Source organism: Lissotriton helveticus, chromosome 2_1, assembly GCF_964261635.1.
Source record: "Lissotriton helveticus chromosome 2_1, aLisHel1.1, whole genome shotgun sequence".
Taxonomy (NCBI): Eukaryota; Metazoa; Chordata; class Amphibia; order Caudata; family Salamandridae; genus Lissotriton; species Lissotriton helveticus.
In genome coordinates, this window is record NC_136059.1 from 205,091,961 (window position 1) to 205,115,623 (window position 23,663).

At 43.1% G+C, this 23,663-nt stretch overlaps 1 protein-coding gene across 1 annotated transcript in view; it reads right to left on the bottom strand.

The window, feature by feature from the left end:
• Positions 1 to 2,175: 2,175 nt before the first annotated feature.
• The window catches only part of CELF4 (CUGBP Elav-like family member 4), a 1,317,354-nt gene continuing 1,295,866 nt past the window's right edge, over positions 2,176 to 23,663 (bottom strand). The window contains exon 14 of the mRNA XM_078674731.1: positions 2,176 to 5,538. The gene's annotated coding sequence lies outside the window, so the exon portion shown is untranslated. The remainder of the gene's footprint in view (positions 5,539 to 23,663) is intronic.

The following is a 23,663-nucleotide window of genomic DNA, read 5'->3' on the forward strand; positions in this document are numbered from 1 at the left end:
AGTCTCAAAAGAAGCAAAGGGACACATTTTCAATCTCAACAGAAGAAAAGGGACAGGTTTTCAGTCTAAACAGAAGAAAAGGGACAAGTTTTTAGTTTCAGCAGAAAAAAAGTGACAAGTTTTCAGTCTCAGAAGAAGACAAGAGACAAGTTTCAGTTTCAACAGAAGAAAAGGGACAAGTTTCCAGTCTCAGCAGAAGACAAGAGACAAGTTTCAGTCTCAACAGAAGAAAAGGGACACGTTTTCAGTCTCAGCAGAAGAAAAGAGACCCGTTTTCAGTCTCAACAGAAGAAAAGGGACACGTTTTCAGTCTCAACAGAAGAAAAGAGACAAGTTTTCAGTCTCAGCAGAAGAAAAGGGACACGTTTTCAGTCTCAGCAGAAGAAAAAAGACACATTTTCAGTCTCAACAGAAGAAAAGGGACAAGTTTCAGTCTCAAAAGAAGCAAAGGGACACATTTTCAATCCCAACAGAAGAAAAGGGACAGGTTTTCAGTCTCCTACAGAATATAGCCTCTGAAGACATAGTTCGTAAGTCCAAGGGAAGCTGATTACACACTTTGGCAGTCATGAAAATGAAGGACACCCTCCTCCCCTAGTGCGCCTGATTCAAGGCACTACCATCAAGGCTGTCAACACTGAGTGAATTGCTCTAGCAAGACAATAACGCAAACATCTGTACACGCGATAGCCAGGGCTGGCCAGCAAAAGTGTTCAATGGACCAGGGCAAGAGATATAAAAAAGGACCCTTCTTAACACTTAATTCTCTCTAATTCAAAAGAGGACAGGACCCTGCTATAAAAAGTCACTTAAATGAATTTGTGGACTACATTCACTGCAACCTGATTTGTCTCAGGGCGATAGAACAGGCCACTGTCAAGCCCTGCCATTTACACTGAGTATACAGTGACTGAAGACTCAGCTTTCGATACAGACTCTGAGGAAACACATATAGTAAGTTTCTAGTTTTCTGTCTTCTCAACCGTTGGTGGAATAGGATTCTCCCTGGGGTGAGGTGGCTGGCTTGTGTTTTAGCTCAGGCATAGCCTTGCTAAGTGGCTTACAACTTCAGTCAGCACTAGTCGTTTAGCCAACAGTGCTGATTGACATGAATTGCACCAGTAACTGGACAATCTTCGGAAGGTCGTTGGGCAATAACATATTGAATTTCACTGATCGACCAGTGCTACATTTAATTTTCAGTTAATGCAAAAGTTGGGGGTATTTACTAACGTTTTTCATGGCCATATCAAGTGATGCTAAGTGATGCGTAGGTTTGTGTCAATTTACGTACCATTGAAAAAGGGCTCTGTGCAAAACAGTACAGGTCTGTAAGGGTGCCCTTGCAACTCTTAGTAAATCTAAACAGGCTGTTGTTCTTTTATTGATTGATCAGCACAGTCTTATAATGTTCTTATTAGTCGATGCAAATGCTGGTGCAAAACTGCAGTCACCATTGCAAAACTACATTGAACACTTGTGCAATGCATGTGATCTGGTCCACAACCAACTAGTATAATGGCCCTTCAAACTGTCCCCCTACCTCCTCTCACTGACTGATAATGACTTGGTTACTTACTGGTAATCTTCATTACTCTGAGTCATAGTCTTCCTTGTCACAGTCACCCTGGAGCACTATGTGTTCGGGGCACAGCATTCACCAATAAAAATATTCCCTGCCCATCATGGCTGCCTGACAGGAAGTAACTGTCACATGACCTATAAGAGTGCGGCAACCCCAGACCATATTCTGTTTTTTCGAAGGGGTTCTGACAGGAACACCCGTAGACATACACTGCTGGCACTGGTGTAGTGGTGAGTATTTTTTGTTTTGTTTGTTTAGATGGGGCTGCTATAGAGTCTCCATTTTTTGTTCTTAATTAATTGTTTTACTTTTTTCTTGACCACTGCTCCAAAGCTGTGCATTTGTTTTTTTAATGTGTTCTGTGGTATTGTATTATCTGCTAGATGGAAGGTAACAGCTCTGCAGATTCTGAAGCAGGGTATAGAAGCAACCATGTCATTAACCATTCAACCCTGTGAGACACACAACGTAGACAACAGAAGTATTTGTTAATTTGCCCAAACAATGTATAATAATGAATTAGCTGAAACAGTCACAGTATTCAAAGACACAGACACATTAAGGGAAAACCATCAAGAAACGAGAGAAAGTAGATTTTTTCAACTGTGCTTTATTTAGGGCTAAGCTGAAAAGCGTCATCCAATAATTACAGAAGATTACAAGGATTTTTAGGTAATTGATAGTGAAAAGAGCAGTTTTAGGCAGCTGCAGCTGCTTCTTTAATACCTGGTCTCAATAACTGCAGGACCAAAAACGAAGATAGACAAACGATTCAAAGAATGAATAGGGAGAAATTTATAAAAGAGAAATGAGAAACATAAAAGACAACAAAAAAATGAACAAAGGGGAAACAAAGAAGACTAGAAGGAATTTAGGCAGAAAGAAAGCCGAACAATGGGGAGAAAGAGGGAAGGGTTCGTGTAAGAAGGATAAATGGAAAAGAATAATGCAAGAAAGAACAACAGAGATCAAAAGTAAACTCAAGGCAGGACGGGCCAGTAGAGGATGGAGGAAGAAATGACAATTATTGGAAAGATAAAAGGAAGTGGAAGAAGGGAAAGGAAGGAAGGCTGAAAGAAACGGGGGAAGTAGGGGTGGAGAGAAGAGACAGGAGGAAGAAAGAAAAAGAATGGAGGGAGAAAGGACGGAAAGCTAGGATGAGCATAAAGAAAGATGGAAGAATAGGGGAGAAAAGGGGGAGAATTTAAGGAAATAGGAAGAAAATGATGGACAGATCAAACTAAATAAGTGCAGACAGAAGGAAGGAGCGGGGGATAGGAAGAGGTATGTTAGGAACATTTAAAGATGCCAGAACAAGAAATTTTGACTGAAGGAGCATGGTTAGTAACAGACTTAAAATATAGCAACACAGAAATGATTGTAAGGCAGAAACAAATCTTTCATATACATAACAAAGAAAACTTAAAGCACAGGTTTCTCAAACGTGAGCTTTAAGAAAGGGAGGCAATATGTTATTAAAAGAAGTAAATCAGACAGTGAAAGCGTGTAAGGCAGAGAAAGAAATTGGTAATGACTCTCTCAGAATTGTGGAAGAATATAGATATAGACTGAAAGAAAGAAATAGGAACAAAGGGAGGAGATCTGAACAAAGAAAATGGAAGCAAAGGGCAAGGTTTACTGAGAGCAGATATTGCTGGAAGGCAAGACTTCTGTACACATTAGATCTGACCCTTACCCCTCTTCCTCACATCACTTTTACTTTTGGCAGGATATATAATACAACACAGGTTGGCATCAGATGCAACAGTATTGAAATAAAATACTGATCAGGAGATGGGGGAAAATATATTACACAAAACAGAAAGGACAGGAGGAAAGGGTGTATAGAAATCACAAAGTCATGAATTAGGGGGAAAAAACAAGAAAGCAAAGACGAAAGAAAGAATAATTGAGTGACAAAGCCAAAAGAAAGAGAATAGATAAATATATTAAGAGAGAAACAGACAATGATGTAAAAGAAAGAAAATGAATAAAGCTGGTAAAAAAGGAATGAAAGAAAGAAAGGAAAGGGCAGAGAGGGAACTTAAAGAAAGAGGAGCAAAACTAAAGATAAAAGTTGACAGGTATCAAAGTGAATGACAAAAGAGAAGGTAGAAAGCCACGGAAAAAAGAGGAGTATGAATAGACAAATAAAAGATCGAAATGTAAACTAAAAGAACTACAAAGAACATGTTTTGTAAGAAAGACAAAATTTATCATTATCAAAAAATGAAGCCGAATCACATTTCTTTTTTTAAAAATAAAAGATAAGCTAATATTGTATAAAAATGAATTCAATGTACTCATTTCAAGTCAACTAAAACTTGTGAGGTCCTTACAAGGTGCAAAGTAAGCATTCATACAGTGGAAATAAATTATAAATAAATATGATATACTTTAAAATATATGTGTTTTAAATAATACATTGGTATTTTCTAATTCATATTATCTTTCTAAAGCATTGTGAATTTTCTTTGACTGCTCTAAAGTCAATTACCAAAGATAAATATCGTGCTTTCATTAAATAGTTGTCCTTGTTTTTCTCTATCATTACAATTAAAAGTCCTACAAAATATGCAAATTTATTTACAGAAAAACAGAGTCAGCATCATTTGGAACATCCCCTGTCTTTCAAAATTCCTTGTAAACAGTTTCATAAATTCTTTAAAGATTGTTTTTTTTGTTTTTTTGTATATTTTTTTAATAGTATGGTTCTAGGCTATTCCTTGCCCTGAAGATCTAGAACAAATGTGGAAACTACTGAAGCAGAGGATGATCAGAAAACTTGCAAATAGCATTTAATGAAGATATGAAGCAATACAGCTATGTCATTCTTCAAGTTAGAACTAACTCTGATAAAAAGACCTTAGCTTTGTTTATTTCATTGCATTGTCTACAAGAATTAAATTTTTTATAGCTGGAATGCTTGCAGTTAAAGAAGCTGCCGTATAGCCTTTTAATCTCCTCAGTTAATACAAGCACCCAACAGCAATTGGCAGAGTAGGAATTTATGCTCTAAACTCTACAAAAGAATTACAATTCTACAACATCTTTGTTTTAGCAGTAATGCTATCTTCTATGTATTTTTTTTGCTTTTTTTCTTGCTCTCTAAATTTTTTCTATTATATAGGTATTTTAAACTTTTCTTTTAAATTCTGTACAACTATTAGGATTTGAAATGGGGTGAGATTGAAGCATTTACAAACCTTATCACTACACCATCTTTCTATATAGGTCTTTTCTTTTTTTCACTTTTTTGCTTTTTAATGATATCCATCCATTTTCACCAATATCATTCTGTCTTTACTTTGTACATAAAACCATATGAAATTTTCACACTTTAATTAATGTAACCAAAGAACCTCTCAAAGTATCAAAGAACTATTATCTTGCCATTTTAAAAGCATTTTAAGCATTATTATTATTATTTTTTTACATATTTCATATAATTGCTCTCAGACTGTTTTAAGAACAGCCAAGACAAAAAGGAAGGAGCTTTCATATTTTACATACAGCTACACGTTTGTGATAAAAATTTTGGTCCTTTGGTCCCTAAACAGCTAAGGAATGACAGATAAGATGCTTACGGCGGCCATCAGCTTGGTCGGCATGGCAAAAGCATACTCGGTGGCAAACAGGCACTCCTTTGTCAGTTTTCAGGTTTTTCATTTCCTGTTTTGAAGGAAAAAAGCCTTTGCAGTGATATCTCTTCAGAAATCCTGGTTTTTCTGGATTCTGCCCAGTTTCTCAAACACTTGTCCCTCCAGTCAGCAGACGTGATACATTTCATCAACGAAATATGACGGTCTTAACAATCAAAGAGAGAATAGTCTGATGTCTTCAGTACGACTGGTAGCTTGCTGATATGTCGAAGGTGTCATCCAACATGTCTTGCTCATATAGTTATATATGTATTTTTTATTTTGTTTAATGTGGCACAGTAAGTTCCTGCCCTGGGAGAAAGAAAGAAATAGAAGAGTTAGAAAAGAAGTGAGTGGGGACTCTGTCTAAATATAGAAAAATATGGAAACGGAAGACTCCCTAAGAGCAAGCATGATGTTTTCGAAGTTGTGGTGAGTTTTAATCTAGCGAGTTAGTCACGATCATGATAAACAATGAACTGAAAATCACTATGTCTCATTTAAGTTAAAGATATCTGATTTTAAAGAGTGCTAAACTGGCAATTGAGATTCACAGCAAGTTGTCAAACCGTCCAACTCTCCGCCATCTTAGAGAGGTGGGGAAATATAACAAACCACTTTATCCATTACATCATAAAACAGTGGGACCCACCTCATGCAACATCAGCCCACTACAATGCACATCTCAACTTCTACCACAAGCCCTGCCTTGTCAGAGAATCAGGAGGTTGGCAGGTCTGCTTTTGCTGTGGAGGTCAAGTGGTCCTATTACAGCAGAACAATTTTAGCAAGGGCTCTTCTCACAAGCAGTAAATGCCCATCTCTGAAAGGAATTTCGAGAGATCTTTCCGTAGTGTTTCTGTGTAGCGAACAGTGTCTACTGCATATTTAGTGACACAGAATAACTAAATTGCTGTGTTTAACAAGAAGGCATATACTGTTCAGTGCCCTGTTTAGCAAACAGCACCGCCATTTTGTTTACCTAAGGTCGCGTTTGCGAAACATGGCCCAGGGTTCTTCCATTTTGTGGCCAGTCATGGGAATGACTTTCAAAAAGCAGTGGAAAAAGAAACTTTTTTACTTTTTATTTTTAGATTACAGAGGCAGATATAGTCTGAACGTGCCCACATAACAGGCAAGTCTGTTTTTTCAAGCCAAATCCATATTATTGGAAATAAAAAATGTAGAGCAAATGTTTTATGAAAAAAAATGCATTTTTCCAATAAAATGTAATCATGATCTGACTAGTCTTGACATTTAAAATTGATGCTTAATCATTAAGGATTAGAAGGCACGGCTCTTATCTTGTCCTTGCAAGCAGGTTGGCCTGGTATTCTCCTCGCTGATTTATTATGTCAAGGGACTAGAACTGGGAAGGCTCACTCCAGTGGCAGTATCATGCGAATACCAATCCCTGCTGGCAGGTTTTTCAGCACTGTTGATTCATCAAACAGCAAACCATACACAGCAGTCTGAACAAATGACAACATCGAATATAATAAACAGAAAGAAAAGACTCGTCGAGGACCCTTTTTCAGTTGTAAACACAAAAGACGCATTCTTTGTCTTTTTTTTAGTGGGTTTTATAGATCACAAAGCAAAATTTAGTTTAGCTAACATTTCTAGGTGACCAAAGATTTAGGTAAGTGGGCAAGAACAGGTTACTGTCCTCTCTACAAGAATGCTTAATTCTGTTTTTGTGTAACTTTTAAGTATAAATTAGTGTTTGGGTGTGTCATTCAGCATAACCAGAAACATAGCAATTGAAAAAGGCCCCCACATTCTCCAGTAAAGTAAAATATAAATATACGTATACAGAATAAAACACAACAGTTTCAAATGCAAAAATATCAAATCAACCACGCATTTTACCTTTCATGTACGTTATTTGAAGCACGCTAGGCCCAAGTCTGTAAAAAACTGCAAGTGTGCATAAGGCTCAGATTAACCAATCAAATTGGTTGACTCTATTCTTAAATCAGCTTTAAATAAAAACCCAATCTCATTGATTGATTATTGTTGTTAGGCGTTTTTGAATTAACCAATCAAATCCCTTCAGCTGATTGGCAATTTTGAGCTAACCCATCAGATTGGTTGATACATTCCTTACGTGGTGTAAGGCCTTACCATTTTTTTCAGAAAGGGGCCGATTCAAAACACCAGGAATTGTAAAACCATCTTTATTTTTCTAAATGACATCTAAAAAAAGCATAAACATGACAAGAAACAAAAAACAAACAAAAAAAAAGCACCGCAAGCATATAAAATAATATATAATATATAGTTTAGGGAAACGACATGAGCACGGCAAAATTGTGGCAGCACAGAGTTTAAAAAAAAAGAAAACCAAACAAACAATAAGGAAAAGGCACATGTGATCATGACTGGCCAATCATCAACTGATACAACATCCAAGAAAAAATGCTTCAATCACGGCACCTCCACGAAACGTGACGGCATGTCATGCACCCAAATTCTTTAGCTTGTTACATGACGCCATCATGTCACACTTCAACTTCTAGTTGATGCACTTACGGACTGGGGGGGCTCTTTTTCTCCACTCTCACGTCACTACGTGAACTTTTTCCTACAGTAGCTCAGCGCGAGACTGTGGTGAGAATGACAGGCTCTGCTTAGGTTGGAATTTGATTGAATGACAAAAGAAGAAAAGATTTTTTTTTTCGGTTTTTTAATATATATATTTTTTTTCTTTGGGAAGGAAAGGAAATCATGTACTAACACAGCATCACACCGGGTCGCTCTGACATGTTATTGCAATCAAATGGTAAAAGAAAAGGAAAACAGAGATGGATAAAAATGGCCGAAGCCTGGCCTAGAGACAGACACACATGGACATATGGAAAACAGAGACACAGTGCAGCCTGTCCTCTTGGGAGCACTCCATGAGAATGAAAGCACAAAGATCTATTGCAAAATCTCAAAATTAAATCTACAGCCAATCATTTGCATTTGAGACCACTTTCCTTGGAGCCCTCATGGGGATGTCGCTGTACAGTAGAACCGCAAATACAAAGAAGCAATACATATGGGTTAATTAACTTAAAAAATGATTGGTTTGTATAGAATACAGCAATGCTATGGGCCCACCATAGGATGAATGAGCTGCCCCTCCAGCAGCATGATTCCTGATAGCTGGCCATTTTAAGTTGGGTAAATGGCCTACTTGTTGGTTTGTGTTCTTGAACTTGAATCTTCTACCATACAGTGGTTCCAGCTTTTAGTAGTGATGGTTCTAAATCCAATTTATTGTTGGTAAGTAGAATTTGGCCAACATGACTAGCTCTCCTGCATTTTAGGACATGCAAGCTTTTTCAAGGCTTATAGATATTTTCATTTGAAATCAATAAAGGTCGTGCCTGTAAAACATCAGTCCTTGACTCCGTTTTTTAAACAAATCAGTCTATTTAGAGTTGTCCGTGTTGTTCTGGTTTATGCCCGACCTATGCCTGTCTGTGTACAAAAGGGATGAAACCAGGTCTTCTCGCAGGGAATCTATCGCTGTAGCCAGGCTCGCTCTGCCTGCTGCTCACTACTGGGAAATGTCTGGCTCCTGGGATTTGCATGTAAACGTGCTACCCCTCATAAACGTCCTGATGTGGCGGCCATCTTAGATGAGGGCATTCCCAATCCAAAAAGAATCCAAATAAACCCATAAGGAATCCCCCATGTAAGATGGCCCTGCATCAACGTCATGATGCGGCCACCTTAAAGGAGGAGATACTGCACGCAGTCCAATGAGGTTTGTCAGTTTTCGATTAACATTTTAGGCCATTACCCAATGTAAAATAAGTTTTCTGACTTCTAAACATTCATTTACTCTTGTAAACCAGGCCATTTATACACCTAAGTTTAAATTTGAAGAGCACACAGTTTTTTTTTTAGCAGGCCCAATAAGGTTGATTGTGTTGAGCAAGCATTGACGTAATTTATTTGAAAGAGCAATTGGTCAAAGCAGTGGACAGTAAGGGGCTCATTACGATGCAGTTCAGATGAGTGTCCGACCGACATCGAAGCGGAATTGAAACCGACCGACAAGCAGTCAGAGGCCCAACTCGCCTAATTATGATGCAACAGCCATGTAGGTGGTTGGAATCATACCTTTTTTCATTGCGGCTTGTGCTGCGCAAGCCACAATGGAAAAACTGATGTTTGCAAACATCCATGTGCCAAGCACCATATGGTGCCTGGCACACGGGGCATTGATGTCTGTGGTGCCTCCCTGAGCCAATAGCAGAGGCCCACGGGCAGGGCCGGCCTAAGGCATGTGCAAGCTGTGCACCTGCACAGGGCCGCCAAACACCAGGGGCCGCCACGCCAATATATATCCTTAGATACATATTTGCGTGGCGGCCCCTGGCAGGGATTTGGCGGCCTCGGGCCCCCTACCTACACTCCCTGCTCAGGGCCTCCGTGAGCCTAGAGCCGGCCCTGCCACGTGGGACGGGAGCCCTTCTAGGGGCCCCCAAAGTCCCCTTCCTGCTCCCTTTTTATGCGGTTGGAACTCCATGAAAAGGCAGTCGGAATCAGCAATCGCAATACTATCTGATTGTAGGATATTACATTCCGACCGACGGTCGGACGGGCTCAAAGAGCCTGTCAGCAGCGTTGGTTGGTCCCACCTCCTGCTGACTCCGACCGTCTCACATTATAATGCCGCAGTCAGACCGTGGCACCAGATGACGGATGGACTGCCGATGACATGCTGTCGGAGGCAGTCTGTCCGATATCAAAATCAGGCCCATAAGTTTCGTGGAAGAGGTGTCATTCTTTAGGTGTAGTTCATAAGCACATCTTAGTCACTAATGCAAAAGACAGGTGTCAATGATATCTTTCTTCTGGCTCACTAGACTAATGAGTTGCCTGTAAGATCTGGGTTTTATCCCATGGTCACAGGTTCGAATCATGCTGGGTTCACTTAGTGTTTCTATCCTTTTTCAGGTTGGTAAAATGAGTTACATTGAGTTAGGTGACGGTAATTAGGACTTACCTGTCAATAGAACTATAAGGCTACATAGGGTGAACACGCATTCTAAAAATAGCCAGATATGCTGATAGTCCGCTTTATAAATGTCTTTCCTCATTGACTATGGGATGGAAAGAAATTCAACTCCATGGGTTGTAAGGATGCTTTGAAAGAATGACAGGCCCCTACATCTTATGGAATTGTTGAAATAATTTTTAGAAGAAGGAAAACAGTCCTGCATGTTTAAACATAAAGTGACTTAACTGTTCTGTTATGTTAAAAGCACTTATTAAGCGCACGTACACCTACGATTTCATGGCGCTGACTCCAAAGGTTTAAGTGGTAGCTCAGAGAAGGGATGTTCTCTGATACACTTATTTAAGAATTCCTGTAGAATCACACATAATTCACAGAGTAAGAAATTCCGTTAAGCTAAGACATAGCCAAGGTTGATACATATGTGTATTGTACTGAAAGGCATTTTCTGGAAAAAATTCTATTGCTAAAGCTGTGCAGCAGAGGCATGATAACCAAAACTAAACATTCTACACAGGTCAAAGTTCAAAACTGCTCCAGACAGATGATACTCTTGGATCGCGCCATGATAAAGATCGAAGCTGATGAAGAGGGATAGTGGTCTGTGAGAGCGTATGAGTGTCACTGCTAGAGTTTGGTCACTCAATAGCTGCAAGTGACAACTTGGAAAATTGACAAAAAGTGACAATTGTGATTTCTAAACCTAATTTCTTAATCACAGAGTGGGCATACAATGGGCAAGCATTCCTGAAAAGTTCTCACTCAATTAGATGGGCTTTGTATTTACGCATAATGCATCTAATAGGTCTTCTTATCTTATCCACAAGGAGGCCTATCCTCCGACCTTCAGCTAGCCATTGTTGCCTTCATTGCCTTGGGGTGGATGGGCCAACTGGAAGCCCAGAGTATTTAACCATAGCCAGAGCTTCCTTAGAGTCAGTAGCATGCCATGCTCCTGAGACGACTACAACGAATCCAGAACGTCTCGGCACGAATGATCCTCGACGTCCCCCGACGCAGCCACATCACACCCCACCTGAGAGGCCTACACTGGCTCCCCGTAAACAAGAGGATCACCTTCAAACTCCTCATCCACGCACACAAAGCACTACACAACACCGGACCAACATACCTCAATGACCGACTCAGCTTCCACACCCCCACCCGAAGCCTCCGCTCTGCCAACCTCGCCCTCGCCACAGTCCCTCGCATCCGGAAAACCACCACCGGCGGCAGATCCTTCTCCTACCTCGCCGCCAAGACCTGGAACGCCCTCCCTACCAGCCTACGATAGACCCAGGACCTGCTGGCCTTCAGAAGACTTCTCAAGACCTGGCTCTTTGATCAGTAGCAGCCACCGCCCCCCCACCCCCAGCGCCTTGAGACCCTCACGTATATGTAGCGCGCTTTAGAAATGCATTGATTGGTTGATTGATGTAAGCCTATCCCTGGACTGGTGAAGCTTCAGCTCCACTGCTCCTTTAAAGGTATTCGTCTGCCGAGAAATCTTCTAATTTATCTGAGGACCATGCCCTCTGCTGTCTCAAAAATATCACCTTGTTGTCTTCTTGGCACAGTCCTTACCAAATGAGGTGAATACCAGCCACAGAGACTGTCACTTTTCCCCAATTCCTCAGAACCGTGAATAGCAACCTGCCTTCCTCTAGTATTAAAAACCCTGCCCCGACCAGCAAATCTGGTCCATCAATGAACAGACAATGTAATTGTGCCGTACCAATAACAAGTTGAAGCGGTGGCTATGATATACAGTTCTAAGCAAATATCCAACAGTGATATGCCACTGCTAAGCCGAGACTGTGGCTGGGCTGTGCTATAGCAATATCATGCCTTACTGTGGCTGTAATATAGCAATATTAAACAAAAACTGGCTGTCATATGCCAGTACGAAGCTGAAAATGTAGCTGTACTATACAATATTTAGGCAAAACTGTGGCTGTGATATAGCAATATTAAGCTGGAACTGTGGTTGCGATATCCGCATACTAAGCCGAAACTGTGGACGTGATATACCAACACAAACTGAAACTGTAGCTGTGCTATAAAAGTAGTAAGCCAAAACTGTGGACGTGATATCTCAATACCACACCAAAACTATGTATACTAATACTAAGCTGAAACTGTGGTTATTCCTTTCCAGATCAAAACTGTTGGTGCGATATATCAACACCAAGCCAAAACTGTGGTTGTGATTCGCCAGTTCCAAGCCGAAACTGTGCCTGTGATGTACCAATACTAAGTCAAAACTGTGGCTGTTATACACTAGTTCCAAGTCGAAACTATACCAGAGCTGTCCCAATATCAAGCCGAAACTGTGGTTGTGATACACCAGTTCCAAGCCGATACTGGGATTGTGATAGACCAGTTCCAAGCCAAAACTGTGACTGTGATGTACCAATACCAAGTCGAAACTGTGGTTGTGATACACTAGTTTGAAGTCGAAACTATAACAGAGCTGTCCCAATACCAAGCCGAAACTGTGGCTGTGATACACTATTTCCAAGATGAAACTATACCAGAGCTGTCCCAATACCAAAGCGAAACTGTGGTTGTGATACACCAGTTCCAAGCCGATACTGTGATTGTGATAGACCAGTTCCAAGCCGATACTGTGATTGTGATAGACCAGTTCCAAGTCGAAACTGTGGTTGTGATACACCAATCCCAAGTTGAAACTGTGATTAAGATAGACCAGTTCCAATCCGAAACTGGGACTGTGATGTACCAATGCAAAGCCAAGACTGTAGTTGTGATACACCAGTTCCAAGTCAAAACTGTGGTTGTAATACACCAGTTCCAAGTTGAAACTGTGGTTGTGTTACACCAGTTCCAAGCCAAAACTGGTACTGCGATGTCCCAATACCAAACCGAAACTGTGGCAGTGATATAATACAAGCAAGCTAAAACTGTGGTTGTGACACACCAGTTCCAAGCAGAAACTGCGCCTGTGATGTACCAATAATATACCAAAACTGCGGTTTTATATACCAACACCAAGCTGAAACTATAGCTGTTATGTTCCATTAACATGCCAAAACTGTAGCTCTTATATGCTATATTGTGACAAGTCGAAACTGTGACTGTGATACTGAATATCAAGCTATAACTGGTGTGATTTGCCCAGGGATTGTGGAGGGTAGGGATACAAACAGCTCGTGGAGAAAAACTTGGACTCTGTGATGAAGGTAACTGGTGAGTAGTCCGGCCATCTCCTTAAAAAAACTGGGGCAGATTTACATTAAACTGACGCAGCGCCGCAAGTCATTTTGCCTCGCCACGCTGCGTTAGTTAGGAAGCACAGGGATGCAACCTATTTCCAGCAATATGTTGCATCTCTGTGCTTCCCCCTGTGCTGGTGCACAAACTGCTGCCATGCGCTGACACAGGCTCCCTTACACCCTGCATTGTGGGTAGATTGTTTATGTGCAGTAAGGGCTCCCTTTCTGCATATAAACAATCAGAAATTACGTTTTACAACTTCTATGTGCGCTGCATTAGCACACATGGAACTTAAAAAAAAGTCTTTATTTAAAGGATTGTTCATGTGCAGGAAGGGACACCTTCCTGTACATAAACAATAACCAAAGGTGACTTCCTCTTTCTACTTGTGCTGCAGAATGCAGCACGCATAGAAGAGGAAAAAACAAGGAGAAATGAATACATTTCTCCTCATTGTGCCTCCCTACGCCTCTCCTCGGAGGCATATCATTCAGATGCTTTTCCAGATTTATGATTTCTTGTAAATCTGAAAATGTGTCTTGTTCCATGGGTGTTGTGTGGGAACACCCACAGCAACACCCATGGAACGTCCCTTTCACGCAAAGTGCTGCGTGCAAGGGGGCCGCCTTTTCAAGGACCGGAAACGCCAAGCAGGGTGGCTTTTCCTGTCGTTGTAAATATGGGGCAGAGAAGTGCGCTGCTGGTGCGTCACAAATAGTGACGCACTGGCAGCGCAAGGGGCTTGTAAATCTGCCTCACAATACTTTTACTAAATATCTTCGATTTCCTCATCTTCCGATCTACACCCTTATTGCATTTCATAAACTCACTGGGGCTTATTTCCAAGCAGGGGCGGCTCTAGGCTCATGGCGGCCCTGGGCAGGGAGCGTAGATAGGGGGCCCCGGAAGAGGGGGTCCTGGCGGGGCAGAGTGCGGAGGCAAGTGAAGAGGGGGGTCAGGGTGTTTGGAAGTGGAACAGAGCTGGAGGCCGCCAAATCCCTGCCAGGGGCCGCTACGCAAATATGTATCCATCCTCAGAGGATTATTATATTAATGATATATATTGGCGTGGTGGCCCCTGGGGTTTGGTGGCCCTGTGCAGGTGCACAGCTTGCACATGCCAAAGGCCGCCCCTGTTCCAAGTCCCTTGCGCTGCCCGTGTGTCACTTTTAACATGGGAAAAGGTGGGGTACGGGCGGCGCACGGGGCTTGTAAAGAAACCCCACTGTGTCCTAAAGTTGCCAATTACACAAAGTGACTTGAAAAGGGGAGATGCTGCGATTGCCAATGAAGCACTTTGCACGGCACTTGAAAGCGCACCTCTCCTCCCACAGACTGTGGGAAGCAGTCATTAGCCTCTCGCGCTCATGGTCAGTGGCCTCTGGCCTGGGCGGCGCGCGCCTGCACTCAGCACGCGCCGCCGCGCGCACCGGCCATCTGGCGTTAAGTAATGCTCACTGCTAATGCTAACTACTTGGCTCCTATTTGCGATCCTTATTGTGTCCCCCGCAGCTTCAAATTACCTCCAAGGTGCACAGTGCAATTAACTAAAAATATTTCCTGCTTGGGCTTAATTGCGCTCTGTTTCAATCCACCGACGGCTAATGGCGGCGAGGTGAAAACCGGGGCCCAAATAAATAACATTGATTAAAGTTAGATGCCTCAGTAAGCTTTCATAGAAGGTATTAATTATTAAAATGTTATTATTTTTTTCGCTAGAACCTTTGGGTCATGTTTCAAGAGGCAGAATCGTCGTTCTAATGAAGCTGCAGGCAGCGCGCGCCTATTTGTAGAAGGTGCAGGCCACAGTACTTAACAAAAGTTTTATTACTCGTCGCCAAGATTTTTGTTTGTGCTGTGGGATAACTTCATGTCCCATCTTGGAGGCTTATCTGCTCTTCTGTATGTGCTTCTGATTACACCCAGAGGCAGCGGGGGTGGAGTTGGGGAGGGGATAAAAAACAGTCTGCTCTACATTTCACCAAAATCAGGTGTTTGCAGGTGGGATTTTTAGGAATTTAGGACCAGATGTAGGTAATCTCAATTTACCTGTTCTTAAATACCGAATTTTACCGATTCGGTAGTTAAGAATAGGTAAATGGGATGTAGATAATTTTTCGGTAACAATTACCGAATCGGTAAGATTTGGTATTTACCGATTCGGTAATTGCCATTCCTCGGAAGGAATGGCAATTACCAAATCGGCAAATACCGATTCGGTAAAATGGGGGACACATTGAAGGGTGCCAGAGTGTCACTTTGACACCCTGTTGCACCCCTGAATTGTGCTTGTGTGCAGATGTAGCACACATACTGCCACATGGCACAGTTGAAAATGCACTGATTTGCATTTTCAAAGGTATTCCTTATTTATCACCAACTTATAGTTGGTGGTAAATAACGAATCCTAAAATGGGAAAAGCACTCATTTGAGTGCTCCCTATTTAGGCCACCTACATCTCAAATGCCCAATACCGGTCGGTAACGGTAATTTCGACCGTTACTGACCGGTATTGGGCCACCTACATCTGGCCCCAGGACTTTTTTTTCTTCATTCGACTTTGGCCTAGCACAAGAGGAAGGCAGAAATGGAAACAAGCATTGGCAAAGGCAATGGGTTTAGCCTATGTGATTGATAATACGTTTATTCTTTTGTACGTTTTAACTTGGTGAGTAAAAATCCAATGCAGCCGACAACGTTCACCAACCATATCGTAACCATTTAATACATTTAAGCAAAGCATGTTTTTTGCAGTTGCGATCTGGCGAGTGGAAAGGGTGTCCAACATTATTTTAGCAATAGGAAATAGCGTTCTGCGTAACATAAACGTTTAACATCCAGTAAATGTGTGCAGCCACTGGGAGATTAGATGAGCAGCGTAACTCATGAAAATCCTCTGAACTTTTTTGTTGTTGCAGTTTTAAATAGCGCAAACTCAAGCCGAAGGTGCGCTTAACAAGAGCACCAGTTCCATTATACAAGGACACATTCATTTTTAGTAAGCGCAGGGAAGATTAAGTGATTTGCCCAGAATCACAGGATGTTGAGCCTGTGCCGAGACTCAAACCTGGTTTATCAGCGCCAAAGTTAGCATCTCTGGCCATTACGCCACATCCTCTCCTGATAGCGTAACGTTTACTTCTAGCAAAGGTCTGCATCTTATTCAGAGACAAACTTGGCTAAAACAAGTCTTTCCTTATTCCACAATTTGTTCACCTAAGTCGCTCACAGGCCTGTGACCATTCTAATAAGGGCCTTCAGGCATTAAAATGCTGGCCACAATGAATTGTCCAAATACCATACGTTAGATGCAGTAAGTTATATGGTACAGCGCCACAGCATAACGTACTTTATTAATGAAAAAAAAGGCTGGAAACTTCCAACAAAGGTCCTTCTTTGAGTTGTATGCTTAATTAAACAGTTTTCTGAGGTACCAGGAATCGAAATGTGCCTTGCTGTGAAAGGTAGGAATACAGATTTTCATAGGTTAAAAGCATGCCTCATTGAATTTTAGAGGTATTGCATTTTTCCTGAAGAGAAGCTTGCGTCTGCAGACTCAGGGAGATGAGGCACCAGTGTTGGCTCGAATAGTGCAACATTCCTTGGTGAGACACCTGGATGCCTCAAAGCACTTTGGGAAATGCCATATAAGCTGCATCTTTCAAAATAAATTTGGGTGACAGCAAGGGAGGGAAGGCGGAGATACAGCTAGATTGTGATGTGTTGAGCACTATTGAAAAATGGCAGGTGAATCGTGTTACTAGTACAGGCCTGCCAAGTATCAGGCAACATGCGTTAGACTAACGCATTTCAGTGTGGTGATCCGCATCACTGCACTGAAATGCAAAGTCACGCATTATAGTGCCTATGCACCTGTAAAGTCGGAGGCTGTTATAACCAAATACTGCCTGTGAAAGTTGTGGCAGCGCGCTGTGCGCAATGCTCCCGGCAGGCTAAGGGGGAGTGACTAAGCTGCTGCGCAGCTACAATGTTACACATTACATCCGACAGCACGGAATTACAACGGGTTACTGGCTTCTAATGACCTAACTAGTATTCGGCTGAATTTTCCCTAGGTCTGGGGTTACCAGAACCCCCTGTATCAATAACTCTAGGGGTGGGGAGCTTTGATTTACTGGGCCATTCCTATGAGTGCCTCAATGGGCAACTTCAAGGCCATTGTTAAATAAGCAGCATAGAAGAACGGATCAGCTAGCCAGCTCCATGTTGCTGTATTGTTCTAATGCAATAATGTGTTCTTAGGAATTACAGCATAATTTGCAATGTCTACACCATTGTTTTCACCATAACTCTGAAGATTTTAAGTTCCTGAACGGCAAGTGCCCTTCAGTGACACCTAAGGGTGTTGGAAGTGTGTTCAAGAAGACTAATGCATGGACTCAGAAAAAGCTTTACCTGGGCATTTCGTTTTTAAATGTAGGTAGGTAAAGTAAAAGCGATGTAATAGACACACCCAGCAAGCGAAGAAGGTTCTCCTCCAAGCATGCTGGGTCATGCAGTAAGCATTATATAGGACTCTTTGCATGGCCTGAAGGCCGTGCCATGAAGCAGGCCATTTTTTCTTAACTAAAGGACTAGGTGAGTCTCTGCGTTCTCTAGGTGCTGGAGTCTCTGAAGCAGATAAGCATACAGCTTTAAGTGGATAGTGTTTGAATGGATCTGTACATTCTATGACCAAAGCCAGAGAAGCTTATACTTGGAAAGGATGCTAGTTTGACGACCTGCTTCAAAAACATTCATCGAATCTGAGTGAGGTGTGACATTTAGATGATGATGCAGAGAACAGCTCCTATGTGAAACACCTGTGACTTTCACATATATTAGCAGGGAGGGACCATGGCCAATGCCGGAATATGGTCAAAGTCCTTCTGGGCAGACTGTGGGCGTTGCACGACCGCCCAGCCTTCAGGTTTAGAGGCTTTCGTCTTGATTAGTCTCATCGAATGGGCAACTGCACTCATACACTTGTCGAAATGACGTTTAGAGTTTTGGGGGCATATTATCAAGGGCCTTAACTCCACTTTTTTGGCTTTAAAGGTCAAAAAAGCAGAGCTGATCTTTTCGCCCTATTTACAAGGCGGTGCTAACATGCATTAGCGCATGTTAGCAGCCGTTTTCCCGATGCCTCTCTTTGAATCTCTAATGAGAAGCAAAGTGGGCATCACTGGGCGTACCTCACACAGAAAGACATGTAAAATATCGCTAAGTGCACATCGCAATATTGACAAGGCGGCCCACAGCATTTTATCAGACGCTAGTTATCCTATGGCAGGTGGATCATAAGGTTAAGTGCACCTTGTCCTATTAGCAAAGTTTTCACCATCTATGTAGAAATTTCGCTGGATTTCCAGCGATATCCTCTCGATAAAGCCGCTATTGCTGGAATTGTTATCGCTTCTGTGACATGCGTTGTTAATAACGCACTAACCGGGAGATAAATTCCAGCGATAGATGGCGATAAATAAAAAAGCTCTAAGCACGCTTCGAGATATTTATCGCCGTCTATTAATAATATGCCCCAAAGAGTCTGAGGCTGAATAGGAATTTGGTGTTGTCGTGATAATTATAGAGCTTAGGTTAATAGTAATTGAAATTGGCAAATTTTAGAATCTGCACCCACACTTTTCTAGCCTCCCACGAAGTTGTCATCCAGTGAGATGAAACGAAACAACCTTGCGCTCTTTCAATATATATGTGTTCACTGTTGCAGAAGCTGCACCTTTGCAGGATACCTCAGTAGTGCTCATCATCTTGAGGGAGATTTATGATTGATCTATCTATATGTATTTTTGGTACATTTGTACATTCCACTCTTTGAACACTGAATACACTGACGCAGAGTCCTAATGAATATCATGATTTTACCCATGTATTTAATGTGGCACAACACATCCCCCAACTCCTTTTATAAAATCCTGTGACCCTGTGTCTCCTCTCCAACTCTACATCTCTCCTTCTAGATCAGACCTTTGGTTGTTCCTGATCCTTCCTCTTTAGCCTAAACAGAACAACAGAGCTCTAACATGCCTACCTCTACGTGTTTCACAATCTCCATACTTGATATTTGGTGGTATCACTTTCCATTTGCAAGTTTTATTCATAAACCTTGACTTTTTCTTTGACTATTTCAAAAATATGCAGAAGCAGGTGGAAGTCACCAGCTCTGAACTCATCTGCATCACAGTTATGATCATTGCAAGATTTGCCATATTATTGCTACCATTCCACTTTTTAACATGAATGCTTCAATGATTTCTTCCACTAGTGCTCGGTCCACTCCATTTTCTCAGGAGCATCTTTATGACGGCAGCGTAAGGTCTCTCTGACCTGGCCATCATCTATGGGTCTCATGCGGCCGTTTTGCGCCACCGGAACGTAACTTTTTTGACATTTCGGTGGAGTATTGTGCCACGGCATATTTACAAGGCCACGTAAAGGCACTTTATGTGGTTTTTCATGGCCTCACAGATGGGTGCCCCTTTCACTAACAACACTGCGTGAAAGGGGCGTTCCATGGGTGGTGTTGTGGGTGTTCCCACGCAACACCCACGGAATCTGAAGCATTCTCAGATTTATGAGAAATCATGAACCTGGGAATGGCTCAGAATCAAACGCCACAACAGGGGTGACGTTAGGGAGGCGCAACGAGGAGAAATGTTTTCATTTGTAAATGTAAATGTATGTATACTTGTAAAGCGCACTATCACCTTTCAGGCATCCTGGCGCTGTATACCGCTGTGGAACCCTTCCTGGCTTTCCCTGTGAGATGCCCTCTGCTGGGCACCCCCAAGGTGAAGCCAGGCATCCTAGCGCTTTCGAGGCTGTTGTGGAGATTAAGCAAGCTATTGCCCAGAATTGCAGAGTGGGACCCGTGAGTAGGCACCGAGGCGAGAATTATCGAGTCCGTGGACATTGAGCCCAAGACCCTGCCGCGTCGGGAATTGAACCCTGGTCCCGGGCCAGACCTCTGCCTCAGGGTCTGCCGCTCTAATCGGTGAGCCACACTTCTCCATATTTCTCCTCGTTGTGTCCTTTTTCTAAGTGTGCTGCATTAGAAGGCGGAAATCAACTGAATTTGATTGATTTTGTGAAGGAAATTTTCCATTCCTGCACAAAATCAATCAAATCCCTCATGGCAGGGCAGCCCATTGTGCACTGGTGCAGGGGAAAAGGACAGGCATGTGCTGTATCTCATAGATACAACACATTCCTGCCCTTTTGTTTTGATGTAGGGCAGCACAGCAAGATTCCTTGCGGCGCAGCTCTGCGCTAAAACCTCATAAATTAGGCCTTTTGTATTTGCAAGCCATTGCCATCTCCGAGGGGAGAGGCAGAAAGACTCAGCGAGAGGAGCCTTTTTAGCTCAGATTTGTTGTTTATTTAATGAAGCACTTGCAAGCCAAAGAATTCACTTTAACCCCTTCCTTGCTGCCGTCGGCCATTGTTTATAAGAAAAGTGGTTCTCTTGGGTCAGACCAATTGCTTTTAGACACATTCATTAAATGAGAACAAAAAGACTCTCTGATACAGGTCCAGTAATTTGAGAAACAAATGCTCAAAAACTTGAAGTCATGTGATCAATCAATTGTATTAAAAGGAATTCCAAAACATTTGGTATCTGAATTGCAATCATTCATGGATAACAATCAATGTTTATGGTGACTGTCAAGTGCAAAGTGACTTTCAGTGGAGAGTGCTCAGTGAATGGCAAGATATACAACACAAATTCTGTACAATTATATACAGATGTCTTCATTGGCCAGAAAATGTTTTTAAACCAAGGAATCCTAGAGTTCTTGTATGGATCCTGGTCACTCTGGGCCTATGGAGTTCGACTACCTCCCCAGTGCTGCCGTCGGCCAATGGCCGACGCGGCCCCGCCCGTTTTGCGGAAGTGCCGCACTGCGGGAAAATCGCAGCTGCCGTAAACAGGTTAACATAACATAATGTGTATTTGTAAAGCGCACGTTCCCCGAAAAAGGTATCTGGCTGCTGAATAACAGATGCTTATTGTTACCGAACTCAATGGCCGTCATTTTATCGACCTCAGATGGATAGAAGGATGAAAGGCTGAGTGGACCCGATAGGATTTGAACATACAGTGGACGTATTAGTCCACTAAGCCACTAGGCCCGGCACCTTAATGTAACGGGGAGCGTTTCACAGTGCACTTCTCATAAAGCAGGCACATTCATTGACACGGAGCTTCACACAGTAGTGCTAACCTTAATTAGAAGGAAGGCAGACGTTCAGGGAACATGTCCCATCCAGGGGGCACATTACGATCGCGGACAGACTTGCGTCCGTCCGCGAGCCCTGAGTAGGAGGGAACGTCCGCATGTGCTGCGGCGTTCCCTACTGTGCAATTAGGATATGACCGCCACCCTGGCGGTCACATCCTCTATTTTTAACATTGTGGCGGGTGCGGCTTCAAGCGGCACCCGCCGCAATGTTAAAAACGCATGCATTGCATTTACATGCAGAAAGCGGCAGGCAACGCGCGGTACCATAGGTACCCCCCATGTGCACCCCCCCACCGCCCTTCACCCAGGGGGCCCACAACGGGCCCCCGAAGTGAAGATCCGTATGCTTTTGCACGGCAGAGAACCTGCCACGTAAAAGCATTTTCGGGAAGCCATCCTAATATGTCTGGCGGTGTCTGAGAGACACCGCCACCATATTAGAGCTTTTCCGCCGCGGTTGTAAGCCAACTGCGGCGGAAAAGCGGCGGACTGGAACCAAGACCCACCAGCCATCCTAATTTGGCGGTGGGTCTTTGGTGGGTCCGCAGCGGATTTTCTGCATCCTCAGGGCCGGCGGTGGCTTCTGCCGGCCCGGAGGATGCGGAAAATCCACGATCCTAATCGACCCCTATGTGTTAAGAGTAGGAAGCACAGTTATGGGTTTAGAATCCGTACCTCTGTGGGATTGCTCAGGTAACAGAACATACATTTGTAAAGCACACGTCCATCCAGTATGGCATCTTTGTGCTGAATAATAGACGTTTATCGTTACCCAACTTAATGGTACTAATTTTACCGACCTCAGAAATATGAAAGGCTGAGTGGACCCGCCGGGATTTGAAACCGTGACCATAAGGTTGAACACAGGCTCCTACAGTGGATGCATTAGTCCACTAAGCCACCAGACCTGGCAGGTAGCTTGCTCACACTCTTGGCACAAACAACCAGGGGCATTGAATCGATGTCCTTGATTTCCTGCAGTGCTACGTGTCAGCGGCGAGGCCTGCTTTGCACCTTGCGCTTTTTGCACCACTAGCAGGGTTCAGTTGTTCATTCAGGTAGGTGGTCTGTGCCAGGTGCAAGGCTGCTGCTGGCACGCGTTTATCACTTTAAAGCTAAAAACAGCACTTCTTAGATTTGACGCTTGGCTGACTTTCCGCATCAACGTCAATCATCTCAGGCTTCAGGTGGCAAAGCATAATGGCGTTAACAGGTGCTTGCGTCTGGAAAAGGCCAGCAATTAGGTACCCCGGGGTGACTACCTGTCCAGATGTTCCTTGAACAGCCCAGGTATCCTCTGGGAAGCCATTCACAGAGACTGGATGTGACTAATAGAGGGATGGCCATGCCAACAGTATGGTCGCTTGAATTGCCTGTCAACTGCTTGATTCATTGCGTGGCGAGTTCAGCCACCAGACATCATTACAGTTCATCAATGCATCGTTAGCATGATACTGTTGTGAGATGAAACCCATATTCATCAACAGCTCCCTTCTCCTGGTGAAGCAGGGACAGCAGAGCCGGCGACAGAGCCGGGCACATCTTCTTCACTCATGTCAATGCAGTTACTTTCAGCTGCAGGAGCGGCCTGTGTAGGTAAGAGCGGTGGGGCTGGGTTGGGGGGGGGGGGGGAATCGACAGACGACCACAAGGGAAAATTAAATAATCAATTTTCCCTCGTTGTTGTTTGTCGAAATCCCCCCCGATCAGGCCCCACCGATCTTACCTGCACGGGCCGTGGCGGGTCTGTAGTCCACCCAGGAGCGGAGCAGGAGGAGTGACCCAAGGGCATGCGCTGGTGTACACAGAGTCAGAGTGGGGGTTCCATAGATTCAATCCACGAGCGAACTGGTGGCAACAAGTCTTGAAGGGCACTGTGATCAGCTGTGGCCTGTGCAGGTAAGAGCGGTGGGAC